Source organism: Pelodiscus sinensis, chromosome 1 (assembly GCF_049634645.1).
Source record: "Pelodiscus sinensis isolate JC-2024 chromosome 1, ASM4963464v1, whole genome shotgun sequence".
Taxonomy (NCBI): domain Eukaryota; kingdom Metazoa; phylum Chordata; order Testudines; family Trionychidae; genus Pelodiscus; species Pelodiscus sinensis.
The window spans coordinates 172,989,043-173,004,984 of record NC_134711.1 but is presented as its reverse complement, the minus strand read 5'-3'; positions in this window follow the sequence as shown (position 1 = coordinate 173,004,984).

Below are 15,942 nucleotides of genomic sequence, written 5' to 3'. Positions count from 1 at the left end.
CATATGAATTTCCTATGCAGACAAGCAGTGTCAGTAAAGAAAAGCATGGATACTACTTGAAATCAATGGGCCTACTTTAGAAAAGTTTATATATGTGAATAAATGCTGTCAGATTGGTCCGATATTTGAAGAAATTTATAATAAGCTATGTTATAGGAGTATGTTTATTTCCAGAAACAGAAAATACAACCCAGCAACACAATTCTAATTACTGATCAATCTGTTTGTGTTCTGGCATCCTAGTAATCATCTTTAAAGGTCAAGAATGCCATCTTTTTGTCTAAAACAAACCATATATTTTATGGCTTAAAAATGAAACCAAAGAATATAACCTGTTCCATCTAGCTGTTCTTAATAAAGTCCCTTTTTTTTATTCTCTGCCTTAATCTGTTTCAAAATTAATTGATGTTCTTAGAATTTTTTTAAAATAACCTGATAACTCTTGAATCAACATATTATACATTACAAAGTAAAAACTTTTTAATTAAAGTTAATGATAGCACAAAAAATTTGCATGGCAACTTATACACTCTACTGGATAGAATTGTAATTATATCATGCATTTTAAAAAAACAAAGATATGTTCCCACAGTCCCTGTATCAGTCATTTCTATTTGGTTTAAGATCAGAACAAACAATTCCCCTTAGTTTGTAAAATTAATATTACAATATTGCTTTGTTGGCAGAAAACAGCAATTATGTCTTTTCCCCATAGGAATTAAACTACAAAAGAAAATAACACAAAGAAGATGACAACATACTCATGATTACTGGGGCCATTTTTAATTCAAGGAGCACAATAAATCTTTTTTTCTAGATTGTGAATGGCCCCTACTCAACCTCCTGAGTAACACATTCCCCACACTTGCTTAGCTGCAGCTCACTTAAAAACCTTGTAGTGTCCCCCTTCAATGGCTTGGAGCAACTCCACACAACCTCCTAATCAAGATTGCCCCCAAAAAGTCACATTTAACCTATTATGTAGGTGCAATTTTTGTTAGTCTCTAAGGTACTGCAGGATTACTCGTTTTTAAAGTCTCAGACTGACTTGGCTACCCCTCTGAGACTAATCTCCTTGCTACCGCTATTAATTAGAGTAAATTCAATTAAAAATTGAAAAAAAATGAAAAAAAATATGTTTTCTCTCATCCCACACTTCATTGAGTAAGAAAAGGAAAATCAAAAAGAAAAGCATCTGAATTTCCCACTGCATCATGTTTGGTCATGTAAAAACAGTAATTTCCTGTATGAGAACTAGCCTGTTAAGGAGCTTGACAGACTTTCTACTTGATTCCCACTACAACAGGAGGAACTAAAGACTGTTCTATCATGCTTCTCCTCTGGTGACCTTCAGACTGTTCATTCTTGCACCCTACTCATAATGGCTGGTAGGGGTAAGGTAGGCTTCTGGTTCCTACTGATATATTAAGGGAGCACTTCAACAATAAAGAGTCTATAGCAGGTTGCTTGTTTGATCTGACCTTTGTCAAAGTGTTAGGACAGTAGGAATTCTTTGTTGTAATTGTGGTTCTGAGCCATAACCAACACCGTACAAATCTCGCAAAGAATGGACAAAGCTATGCTATGTTAGCATGGTGAGAAAGGATTTGCAATCATGCACAGATTCAATACATGCCTCTTATAGGCTCAATTTTCTTCCCTGATGGAAATTCCAGCATGATGGTTACATTTCTTCGGTTGCAAGGGTTTGGGGCCTGTACAGGGATTAAACTGAAATCGCCCATATTCATTTTTCTGTTCCGAATGGATGGTTCATTACATGGTTAAAAATTCTGACCAATGAAAGCTCTGGTCTTCACTTATCATAGAACTGAATGTACTTCATTTGTTACCTTTGATTTAGGCTAATAGCAGAAAAACTTTTTCCTGTTTTTTGTAACACACAATATATAAATGATCATACTTTTAAATAATCTCAGAGAAGGAGTAATGAACATTTCAGAAAAAGGTAGTCTACAGGATATAATATAAAGATCACCATAGAACACTGCCTATTTTACATAAAGCTTTGTTATTTGTTAGGAAGTCGGCATTAGATATCACACTTCTGGGAAAATACAATGTGCTCCACTATTATAGTTCTTATTAGTAATATTATAATTTACTGAACAGTTCCCCTTTACAGTTCTCATCAGCAAGTCCTTGTCTATATGGGAAAGTTGTACCAATGTAATTAAATCAGTTTAGAAACTGATTTAGTTTAATCAGTGCAATCCCTTGTACGGACATTACTATTTTGCGTAAGAGTGCTGTGTATCAATTGATCAATATATACAAAGCCTCTTAAAACCTTACAAGGACCATATGCGACAGCCCTTTGATTATTTTACTATTTGATTATATGTTGGCCAAATGTACTCCAACACAGTATAAAATGATTGTTAGGGCCATGGATGACAGAGGGAAAAGTACATAATAAAACTATTTAATACAGGATATACAAATCAAACAGACCCTGGTTTATACACAGCCATCTTCTAGTTTTGCTTGAAAAATGATTAACTGACCAAGGACAACATATTTTTCTCTCCACTAAATTATATTGTCATTTTTTTCTAAATCAGGTAAGCCAGGTGATTTGCACTGAAGGAACGTCAGTTCTCCTCAGGGCTAGCTCTAGGATTTGTACAAGGCTCTGAAAAGGGAGCAGGAGCAGCTGGAACAATGGTCCTGGTCCCCACTGTGCAGGTTGGAGAAGGCAGCACATATTGTTCCCTTTTTAAGATGCTTGCTGGACCTCTGGGAGAAAGACAGGCTCTCCTGCATCTCCTAATGGGCTATGGCTATATGCCAGAATGAAATTCTAAAAATCTAAAGTTTAGCATTTTGAGAAGGATAATTAACAAATGGGATATGAGATTTCCTAATGTTAGCTTCTGCCATCATAATTAGCACAAGTTAGCTCAGATGGCAAATCGGGTGCATCTACACAGTACCCTTATCTCAAAATAAGCAACACAATTTGCATGCTACACAAATTGCATAGCTTATTTCAAAGTAATTTCAAAATAGCTTATTTCAAAATTTGGTGCATGTCTACACAGCGCCAAATTTCAAAATAAAGAGCTATTCCAACAAATCCCTTAACCCTCATGGAACAAGAGCTACAGGGATACCAGAATAGCACCATGAAATATTATTTGAAATAACGGGCACATTTAAACAAGTAGAATAGCTATTTCTTGATACTTCCGGTATCCTGAAATAGCCCCACTGTCTAGATATAGCCTTTGTGACTAGGAGAGACTTGGGACTGAAATAACAAGGTTATTTTAGTCAGGAGGTTGTTGACAGAGCTGTAGGAGGACCCAGAACTAGAATGTTAGAGGTGCTGAAAGTCTTTATTGAGGTTCATGGGTTGATCTGTGTCTGAAATGCTCCAGGTTTCATCAAGCACAACGTATGCATAAAAAGGATTCCCCCCAAAAGCCCAGCACTAATCAATAACACTAAGCAGAGTGATTCAATATTTATTTCAAAGAGTCTTAAGAAGAAGAAAGTATTTTTCAAAGAGTTTGTTTCTGAACCATAGCAGAAAATCAATTAATGTTAACTATTTAGGATTAGCTAATCCTACAGAAAATTACTATTGTAATGAATACTTGATATTTTATCAGTCTGTACATTAAAATCAAATTATAAAGCCTTGTTGTTAATGGAATTAAAACACCATCAGTCTTTTCTAAGTGTCCGCAGCATGTAGTCACAGTCCATTAGGAGAACATGTCACCATTGTTCATAACAGGATGTAAATGAAATAATCATGTAATCAGGACAATTTCAGCATCAATAAAGCTTTAGAGTGATTATTCTGTATAGCTGTAACACAATACCTTTTTGCACAGTTTCCCTGATCAGATTAACATGATGATGAATTCCTCGATGGCCCAAGTGTGCTCCAAGGAAAGCTAGAAGGTTGTACAGTTAACTCCCACGGTGTAACTCTAAACCATACAACCTACTACCTCAACCCGGATGCACACAGCTTCCAACGATGACCATAAAGTCTTCTTCGCATCTTCAGCATCTCTTTCAAATATGGCAGCCACATATCTGTGTGTTCCCTACTGCGTGGATTTTGAAAATGTTAAATATAGTTAATTCTATTTTTTCAGTCATGTTCCATTTTTCACACAACAAAACTACATATTTGATTAATGTGAGGGCACTGCTAGCAATCTGTTTCATCCAAATCTTTTCAAGAATTTTTTAAAGGGATGATACAACTCCAACTACATTTTGATAAGAACTCACTGTGGTCACTTACTGTCTTTTAAAATTATAATTAAGTAGACATCCAAATTTAGTTATTTCCTTTGAGCACATGATATTTGAATTTAGCATTGTGTAACATGATTTATTCATTTAAAATGAGTGTATTCTATCCTTGGTCTGTTAAAAATATTTAAGTTCCTTCAATATGAGTATACATTTTAATTCAATTTTAAGGCAAGTGTGCAATAAAAATCAAATGGAACAAAATGATTTAACACACCAGTAAGACACATCACAACAATAAAATAGATAAACAAAAAAGTTCAAAGTCCTCTTTTACTTGAAGCAATCACTTTGACATAAGATTTTCAAATATTACTGAATAACTTGCCACGTAATCTTTTGCCAGATCACCAGAGTGACACAGACCCATAGAAGCGAGCTTGTGCAATGTACTTTACCACAAGATCGGATCTACGGGTTTATGCCAATTGGCACCATCAGCTAGCATAGAAACTTGTGAAGCATTTGTTAATATGATAATCAAAAAGCAAAATTTTAAAATCAGCTATAAAAAGAAACCTAATTTATATATATTTCTAATCTCAAGATGTATCATCCAATCATTGTCCTTCACAAAATATCTTTGCTACTTTTTTTTAATAAAAGAGGAAAATAAAAAATCCATCTATCCTGCAATATGAGACAGGTTTACTGCATAATCTTTTTATCCATAACCAGAATAATCATTTTACAATAACTATGCAACACTGATGCATCCAAAATTCTCAGTGACTTCCAAAGGAGTTTTGCATGCTCAAAGAATACAGGGTTGGATCCTATAATTAGAAATGAAATTATATGAATAATGTATGTTTGGCTTCTGTGCTCGAATATGAACAACATACTACAAACCAACAATGCAAATCAAACCACTATATCTGAAAAGCCAACATCTATGAGAGCTGAGCTCCAACGTATATCACTAGTTAAAGGTTTCATCATATTACAATGCTGATGGGTACTTCTTATCGAGAACTTGATTTTTAAACAAAGCATATACAAATCAAACCACAGAAGATAAACATCCAAACAAAATAGCTTCCAGATAAAACTTCCATATTAACTTCTAAACCAAATTCTGCCTTGGTTTGACCGACCCAAAGTATGGTACCCTCATCCAAATAGGTTCTCTGTGGAAATATTCAGTAATTCAACAGGTGAGACAAATACATTTTTATAGTCTAAATATTTTATATGAATGCAATTTTATCTCAGCATTTTAAAGATTAACACATGACATAAGTCATTTGAAAACAGCATAATTACAAATATATTTTTAAAATATTAGCAGCAGAGATCTAGCTCTTACAATACCTGCTACAGACATTATTTGATTTTAGCAGGTTGTTGAAAATCTGTATCTGAACTGCCTTAATTTGTTTCCCATTAGAGGCTCAATTCTGTAGTCCTTAATCTGGCAAAACTTCCATTTAAGAGACTGAGAGCACTACTGGTAGAAGTATACTGGATCAGGCCCATACACCTTTGATCTAATTCCTGTGTTTTTGAATACTTTAATAGATTAAATTTTAGAACATGTACAATATGGTACTTGGCTTTTGTAATTGTTTAAAATATAATTTTCCAGAAATGTATTTTTAAACTTGCTTTGGTTTTATGCACCACATGCATACATAATTGTAATAAAACTTTATGAATGCTTTCTGCTGAAGCCAAAGAGTTAAAATATCTTGCCATGAAAGCCAATCCCTACGCCTAAAATACTTGTAGTATCAAAAGCATTGATGCCGACTGCTTATATCGCTTACAGACTGATTCTAACGGATGTTATAGGAGAGTATTTCTCAGATATTTCCATTTCAAAGAATGATAAAGTGGCATTTAACATTTAATAAAAAAACAAACACACACCCATATTGGTCACAACATACTATATATATTGTAAAAAATCCAAATTATATATTGATTTTTTCAGTTTAGTCTAAAGCTGCATGGAAAAAAAGTATAAAAGTGACTAGTAGTTCACTATTCCCAACAGAAAACAATCAAAGAAAAAGTTTAATAGATATCTGAAAGATTAGTTTTGTGAAATTCCCTTTTAACAGAAAGAACATGCTTTTATATTAGTATTTTAGTGCCTTTGCCTGCATTTTTAAAAATTTAAATATATACACAAACATTTGTTTATTATATATTATATATTATGTAAAAATGTATAAGAAGATCACTTTATTACCTTCACTGATTTCTGGTATAACCAACTTCTTCATTTTTCATTTCCATTTTAATTTTTCTTTGTACTAAAAGAAGAGAAGGATTAAGAGAGAAATAATGAAAAGGTCTGTTCTGTGAAAAGTATTTTTAGACTAAGAAATATGTAAAAGGATAGCAATCATAATTTTAAAGATCTAAAACCTACGCCCCTCTGAAGGCCTCTGCCAAAATATGCAATGAGACACACACTTAGGCAAAATGACTGTGTTATTTGTATTCCTTTATTCTTTTTTGATTAATTTGTAAAAGTATATGTGCATACATGGTAGAAAATAAGTTTGCTTAAGGATACTTATCTGACTTTTAATTTGGCAGAGACCTTTTAATAAAAATATTGGAGGAAGTTAAGTTCAATTATATTTAAAATAATTTTTAAAGAAATTTTGTAAAATCTAAAAAAATACAAATAGATCGCTATGCTTAAATTTACAAATGAATTATGTTCTTTTTGAGAGAATGGAAGAATAGTGTTCATATTAAGCGAATAAGCTTTATTGATGTATGTAGGTATGTATACATAATTACTGGGGGGAGGGGAGGAATCATAATAAATTTGTTCTTTCTAATGTAGGTGAATAGAGCTATATCTTCCATATATATATATATATATATATATATATATATATGCTCCATTTAGTAATTTCCCACAATTCACTGCAAAGCAACAAAAATATAAAGTAGCATAATTCAGCAGGTAGTCTTAGGGCTGCTATATAACTGACAAGCTATAAATTGTGAAATACAGGTTTAAACTTTAATAAATACATTTTGTGAAGCCATAAGATGGTTATAAAGTTCTTATATGAAAAGAAAAAATTTACAGGATTTTAAAAAAAGAAAATCCTAGTTTTCAATGAAAGCACATGTCATGACTCAAAGTATTTTCTGTCCAGGGATTTTTAACTTGTTAATATATGATTCAGAAGAATAGACAAAGATTTAAAAAAATCATACTGAAAATATATAAAAATATATTGATTTGGACAACATTTTCATTGTTTGTCAGGTAAAATTAATTTTATTACAAATTGTTCCAAATGCCTAGCAATTTATTTCCAAAGACAGACAAAATTATTTAAAAAAACCCACCTAATTGATCTACTGACACAGCACCGAACTTAAAGTAACTTTGTACGTACTTCTCACAAAAACGTTGAATAGGTATCTTAAGCACTGTTTCAAGTATTCATGGACGAGTGCTGATTTACCAAACATCCCAAAATAGGCACTGTTACTAGCAGCAAAGCAGACATGCTGCATGAAACTTCAAATAATGTGCCTTTTATTCCAGTGCTTATTACACTGAATTCTTTGTAATGGATTTAAACACAAAATGTAAGATTGTATGTGAACCAACTCAATAATAACTTTGCTCGAATATACTGCCTACAAGAGTGAGCCTCTCCTACAGTTTTAATGTTTTTTTTTCCCCTCCTCTCTTTAGGAATTGAAAGCATGAGTCACACTAAATAAAAAAAAAGAATGGATTGTTCGTAGCAACCAGCTCCAAATACGCATTTTCTTACAGATAACCAAAGTTTATACTAAATATATATTACCATTAAAATTTCTGAGTAACTTCAGTGCTTAGCTATATTAAAATGTGCCTACTACTTATTTATACAGTATCTATTTTCCCTGTTTGTTTTCTTTTTTCTTTTTAGCAATATTCGATCAAATACAGTGAAATAAGAAGTTAGTAAAAAAAGAAGTGTGATTGGCTGACTATGGTAAATTTAATACATAAGGACTCAGTTTCAAAATAACATGTTTAAACTAGGGGAAAAAAAAGAAAAGAGTAGAAAAGTAAAGGAAAAAGAAGCTATACCTGATATGAAAGATACGTTTTCACCCACTGCCAAATATTGCTATTTAAGCAATAATAAAATAAAACAGATTTTTTGTAAGTAAAAGAAACATTCATTTCGGCTCATTTAGTTATATTATTTTAGAAGCTGCTGATGCCTCTGTAGTTAAACATGCCAGATTTTTTTTTTGAAGCAGGAGATTCACATTTTTTTCATCACTCTTGTATGTAGGACAAACTCAGATTTGTTTCTTCTGAGGCTCCTGTTATTTCTCGGAATAGGACCAGGATGCCTGTCTTCTTTTTCGTTCTTCTCGGAATTCCAAGCACAAAGCACTGCGCAAAAGCTGCACCAATCCTTGTTGCAAGTGCCTGCACAGTGATAGAAGTAGGAGAGACCAGAAAATTCATCTAGTCCCTGTGCTGATTTTATAAATGGGGATTGCACAAATCTGCCGAAGCAAAGGGGTGAAAAGGCAGGGTGCCAGTTTGCTACACTATGCTGCAATGATCTCATATTCAGTGTTGTCACCCCGTTTGCCCAGTTCAAATGCCTGTTCATTAAACAGTAACAACTTTTTTTCTTCAGTGAAAAAGATTGCCATAAAAACAGTTCAGCATAAAAAAGAATAGACCATATAATTTTAAAATATAGTTATTAAGCCTAAATATTCTGTTTATATATTTTTTCCTAGTTAGAGATAAGTAGCAGAGTTTATCAGGCGTGAAAGGGACAGCCTCCTGGTGATGTGCCAAAAAAGCCAGAATAAAGGCAAAGTTGTGCTTCAAAGCTCAATCGCTTGCGTCTGGCTAAAGTCAAGTATTAAGATCCACCATTTTCTGAGCCATGTAAGAAAAGAGGAAAAAAGTCAGGACGGGTGCTGCTTTCCAAGTCTCCGTTGGCACCATCACAAAATCTCAGCCGTAAGGTCACATGATTCTCTGCCAAATGTGGAGTGCATTCCCATAAACCATTCTGCTGATACTGCGAAGGCAGCTATTGTCTAGTTTATACCCAAAGTTCAGCCCACTCTTCATTGAATTAGCTGAAAAACGCATCACCTTTGGGGGTTGGGAGCCATGGAAACGTCTACCTGGCAGGCTGCCCACTTTTTCTGCCCATCAACCAGAGATGGAATTGTGCTGCCTAATGTAATGATGACTAGGAATGTGAAGAGTCGTCCAAAGTGAATCTGATTCTTGCGAAGCCTGCTTCATTTGCACAGCAAACTCTGGCTCCTTGTCATTTAAAAAAAAAAGCCTTTCTACTAAATGTAGCAATTAAAGGTCTAGTAAACATGCCTACTCTGCAACTTTACTTGATAACACACCCAAATAGTTCTCAAACTAAAAGAGTTAGTATAATGCAAGTGTTTTTTATTTAAAGGAACCCTCTTTTCTCTCACAAATTAATGCAGCATTCTCTGGAAATGTTTTTCTCCGTAAGATACAAAACATAGCATATAGCAGATCTTCCAGCTCTTTTTTTCCCTCCCTTTATTACTTCCTAATTTAATCTAGCACATATTATATATGTGCACAGCCATGCCCAAAAGTAACAGAGGGGATTCAATATTGCCACAATCTCCCTCAAAGCAGTCTCCTTTGAAACTTAGTTATCTTTCCAACAGTATGCATACCTCCATCTTAGCCCCCCTCTTATCTTCACTCCTGAGTATGATAAGTGGTGTGCAAGTTCGCAGACCAACACATCTGAGAACTGCACTGTCCTCTTTACTAAATACAGTTAATCAAGAGACACCTGGGAAGGGATACAACCAGATCGGATTTATAAAAAATACAATTTATTAAATAGACAATGCATTTGATACAGAAACCTGGCTTCAAATTTATAATTTCTATTCTGCCCATCTATTGTTTAAATGTAAAATGTCAACACGACTACCAAGTAAAAGGGGCTATTTAAGAGAATTTACCTGCATTTCAATGTTTTGAACAAACTAACAGAAATCAAATGAATGATTCTCCTAACTCAGTTTTAGGAATTTCTGTAACATAAATGTTAAAATATAATAATGTCTATAGTTTCTACATTAATAAAAGGAAGGTAGGGAGAAAACTCTAAAAGTTCTATTATTAATTAATATTTGCACATAGAGCCATAGCGGTGCATAGTATATAAAGGCAGGGTCCATGCCCCCAAAGAGCTTATAGTCTAACCTGATTAGTAGACGGCATAGAAAGGGGATGTGTAGCAGACAAGGAATATATGAAGATGGAGAAGTGAAAACACAGTAAGGTAACAGGTTTGAGGGTTTCTGGAGGATGGCAGAGTATTATCATTTTAATTCTCAGTTGTTTTCACAGGTGCTGGAACTAGGGGGATGTTACTGCACCACTGACTTGAAGTGGTTTCCATCATATATAGGGTTTACAGCATGGTTCAGTGGACTTCAGCACCCCCACTCTAAATACTGTTCCACGCCCCTGGTTGTTTGTGTTGTATACTTAGACTTTAAATTTCATTTTATTTACTTTCAGGATATTAGAGATTCATTAGTTGAGGGACGTGAGAAAGGGGGTTTTGATGAGGTATTTGAAGGACAGATGGTTATGACATGGAGAAAAGAAACAGGAAGGATATACCACGCTCTGTGGGCAGCATGGGAGATGTCATGGAAGCACCTGAGGGTAGAAGGAACAGTGAGGCATAGGATAGTGATGGAATTAGAGAAGAAAGGGGTCTGAACAGAATAATGGTGGGCAGCCCAAAAACAGTGGGCACCAGGCAAGAATGTGAAGAAGAGGACTTTGAAACAGATGCTGAAGAGGATATGCAAGGATTGATGAAAAGGTCTAAGGCAGTGGAGAGAAAGAGGAGTGACAGTCCAATTCCTGACAGAACAGAGAAGTCTGAGGGGGTTGCCAAGAAGGCCAGAAAGAAGGTCAGAGTAGTTCAAGCAGAAGATTATCAAGGTGCACAGGCTGATTGTCATAGAGGGATGAACAGGAAAAATGGGTTTTGGATATGCTGCAAAGGAAGAAATGACTGAATGGGTCAAAAGAGAGAGATTCCACGAATCCCAACCAACTGACCTTAAAGAAGTAGGAAAAAAGACTCCTATCAGAGGTAATTTCTTTGCCCTCCCTTACCACTCCCAATCAGATCTGTTGCATTGGGTAAAATATATAGAATAGGATGTAAAACCCCATTGAATTAATTAACTTGTTAAATGTTAAGTTTAACCAGGTACCTGATTAAATGGGAGTGACAGATGGGCAGGACTCCCCCCTCTCCCCATGTGGGAGGGCGCTACTCTGGCTAGGATGAAGTGTTCCCCACCTGCCACTGGCCTCACAGGGCTGGAACAATCCCTTGCCCACGGCAGGCAGTGGGCTATTCTAGCCCCCACTAGTTGATTGGTTAACCATTCACATCCCTCATATAAAATACACACAGACACATGCGCTCACACACACTGTATACTTTCACTCCTCGTATGCAGGGTTTGCAGCTGTGAACGTTCAAGTTAAAACAGAAACCTCAAGTTATTTCTTCACATTTCTACAATAATAAAAAGGGGCACCTATTCCAAGTGTTAGGGGCCCCTGTCACAAACTACAAGAATGCATACACAAAAAATGAAATAGCAATTCATCCTGTGATAGTCAGCAGAACTCAACTCCTCACAAATCTCCCCAAGAGTCTAAACCAGTGATTCCCAACCTGGCCTGACTACTGAATCCCTTTCAGAAGCTGGATTTGTCTTGTCTACCCCCAAGCTTCACCTCACTTAAAAGCTACTTGCTTACAAGTGTCACAGCACACTTTTACTGAAAATTGCTTACTCTCTCATTTTGTCAGTCCATATTGAAATTTCATCCAAACTTTGCTTGTGATTTTTATGTAACCCGTTGTAAAAAACTAGGCAAATATTTAGATGAATTAATGTACTCCCCAGAAGAACTAGAGATACTTCATACCCCTAAATGAGAACCACTGACACAGACCTCCCTCTACATATATCACAGAAAATTAATGCAACATATAGCATGTGACCTGTGCTCTGAATTTTATAGATTTGTGAACAGATCAGGGCTATTTTAGTACTGAAAGATGAGTGGATCCTGTTCCTGACCTAAGGATCCTAATAAAGAACAGTTCCCTCTCTTTCCACCTATACTAGGATAGCATCTGGGCCATATTGTAGTAGTAGAGTAATTCTGAAGCTCTCTCAAAAATTTCTGTATTCAAATGAAATTTTATATGTATGGTTTCAGCCCAAAGATAAACTTTCTGAAAAGTTAAGGAAATGTCTTATAGATTTCCACTTAGCAGGGGAAAATATCCCTTTTCCTTTTGGCAACTCTCTAGTATAGTCTAGAGTCTTAGCCTTCTGGACTCACAATAAAAAACTACTTCAGTGCATAACCTTGAGCAATTTACGTAGCTTCTTTGTGCCTCGATCATAAAAATGGGCATGATGATATCCTGTTTCATAAAATTCTTTGCAATGAACCAATGCAAACTACTCTATCAGCCTAAATACTATTATTTCAGATGTTCAGACTCACAAATAACTCAAAACCAGCTGCTCCACTCGAAGTGTGACTGTAAACTAAAGAGTATTTCTGTGAAAATGGCAGCTTGGGCTTCCATGTTTATTGTGTCTCAGTGACTTTCACATCTAATTTATTCCGGTTATAAGTCAAAATATATTTTTTTTCACTGTCAATTTTTCAAATGCATCCAAGAATATGAATGTTTAGCAGGGTTCTTTCTGTTACACACATATGCAATACAAATTCTGTTGTCCAAATTACATCCTCAGTATTAATGTCTTCAAACTAAGTCCTTAGGTACACCAGTGCCACCCCAAGTGACCTGAGTGAAGTTGCACAGGTGCAACTATTAGGCCAGATCTACACTAAAGGGGAAGGTTGAATGAAGATATGCAACTCTAGCTACATTAACTATATATTTGGAGTCAACATACCTTGATTTGAATTTCCTCACCATCCTCACAGTGGGAGGCTGATGGGAGCAAACACTCCCATCGACTTTCCTTACTCCTTGCAGAAGCAGGAGTACCAGCCACAGATTGGGGGCACCCTCTGAGTTAGATTTAATGGGTCTTAACTAGATAAACTAAATTGAATTCTGGAAGATCAATCACAGAAGTATCAATCTTTCCCAGAGTGAGGATATGGTTTTAGTTTAGATTCTCGGGTGAAAAAGGCAGAGGGTAAATTATGGCAGGCAAAATATTTATTATTGATGGTGATGTGTAAGAAGATAAAGGGGGGAGGGAAAGCTTGACTTTCAGACGATCATGGGAATTTTGTAGTATTTGAAAATAATACACAAAAGCAAAGTATATAAACTGAGGTAACTTGAGTTGGAGTGTTTGAGAAACAATCAATATATGAATCCACATTGCCATTTAAGATTTTCTGGGTATAAAAGAAATTCAATATATGGCTAGTCCTCAACAAATACACTTTTGTCCCTGCATAAAGATCTAGACGAGTATCATACCTGTTACAAATGTGGTAATGTCACAAAAAGTGAAAGAAAGTATGCACATATGTATGTGGTCTTGTCTAGACCTACCCTGAGCAGGCAGCAATGGCATAAGGGTAGGAGGAAGGACCATGACTTGGAACCCAAGAACTTTTTTCCTTCTACCCCAAACACAAGTAAAAAAATGGCTGGGAGGGAGGAGATTGTACTGGGGGTTCCTGTTAAAGGAGAGTTATAGTAGCTTTTCATCATCTGGGCACATACTGGAGACCTAACCCGGACTGTTGGAACTCATAAGGAGACTCCCTTCCTCATGGGAAGGCGGAAGATGAATGATGGCAATTTTAGTATACATCATCTTAACAGCATATGGTCTTTTACTGAGGAAAATGAAAAAACAAAACAAGCTCTTCTCTGTGGACCACAGCTTGCAATGCATTGGTATACTGAGGAGACAGAGGTGACTTAAAATGTATGCAAAACGTGACTTTGGAGGTTTTGAAATCAGCAAGGTATTTTTTTCATCTTCTTGCCTCTTATTTTCTCTTCAAATGCACGTATGCCTTCCCATCTTTTTTTTATGATTATAAAGGTTAGTACCATGAAATCAGGGTCCTAATAAATTCACATCCATGCAAATCACATCATGTACTATGAAATCCAGTGTCCTCGCATGAAATCTGACTTTTTGTATACTTTTACCCTATACAGATTTCATGGAAGGGGCAGTTTTTTTCAAACAGGGGGTCCGGTCCAGATACAAAAGGGAGTTGCAGGGGGATCTCCATGTTATTTTGTGAAGGTCACATATTGCCACCCTTCTGCATTGCCTTCAGAGCTGGGCAACTGGAGAGTGGTGGTTGTAATTTTAAGCATGTGCCCAGCCTCTGCAGGCAGCCCTCCGCCAGTAGCAGTGCTGAAATAAGGGTGACAATACCATACTCACGTCACCCTTATTCCATACTGCTGCTTTCAGAGCTGGGTGGCCAGAGAGAGTGGCAGCTGCTGACTAAGGTCCCAGCTCTGAGGACAGCAACACAAATGTAAGAGTGGCAATACAATCCTGTGCCATTGTTACTTATGCACAGCTGCGCATAGTAGTTCTGCCTTCAGAGCTTGATTCCTGGCTGGCAGGCACCACTCTCAGGCTGCCCAGTTCTGAAAGCAATACTGCTGCTAGCAGCTGTACAGAAGTAAGGGTAGCGATACAATGATCCCCTATACAATAACCTTGCAACTCCCACTTCTTTTTGGGTCAGAATCCCTACAATTACACCACCACAAAATTTCAGATTTAAACATTGGAAATCATGAAATTTACCATTTTTAAAACCCTATGACCAAAATGGACCATGAATTTGGTAGGGCTCTACATATAAGTAAATCCTCCAACTACAGCAACATATTATACCATCAAATGACAGCAATTCCCCTCTGCCATGTATTTTTGACTAAATTGGACCGTCTCTAAAGGAAAGAATTAATGGACACAAATCAGATATCTGAAAAAGCAACACAGAGAAACCTGTTGGAGAAAACTTTAACCAGCCTTGAGCACTCATTAATGGATCTCAAAGTCGCTGTGTTGTTTCAGGCCAAGCCCACAAGCCAAATAAACAGGGAAGTCTTGGAATTTAACTTCATTTATAGGTTTGGCATTCATTACAAACGTATGAATAAAGACATTACCTGGCTAGCACACTACCTTCCACATCTTAATGACTTTAAAAACCAAACAATGGGTACTTAAGAACAATTTGCACCTTTCTATCAGCTTCATGTAACATGAACATCTAATTGCCTTTTTTTCCCCTTTTTCTCTTCCTTCTTCCTACTCTTCTTCTATTTATTTTGGAACTGGACCTTTAATAACTCCATTCATCTGAAGAAGTGTGTTGTGCCCATGAAAGCTTATGATACCATCGACATGTTTTGTTAGTCTGTAAGGTGCTGCTAGACTATTAATTGTTTTTTAAGTTTTTCCAGTTACAGACTAACTCAGCTACCCCTCTGAAGCTTTTTTACATCTACATAGGCAGGTGGCATCTTGTTAAGAATATATATAATTATTTCATCATAAATAATATTCATTGTGATTTGAATCTCATTTGTCTGA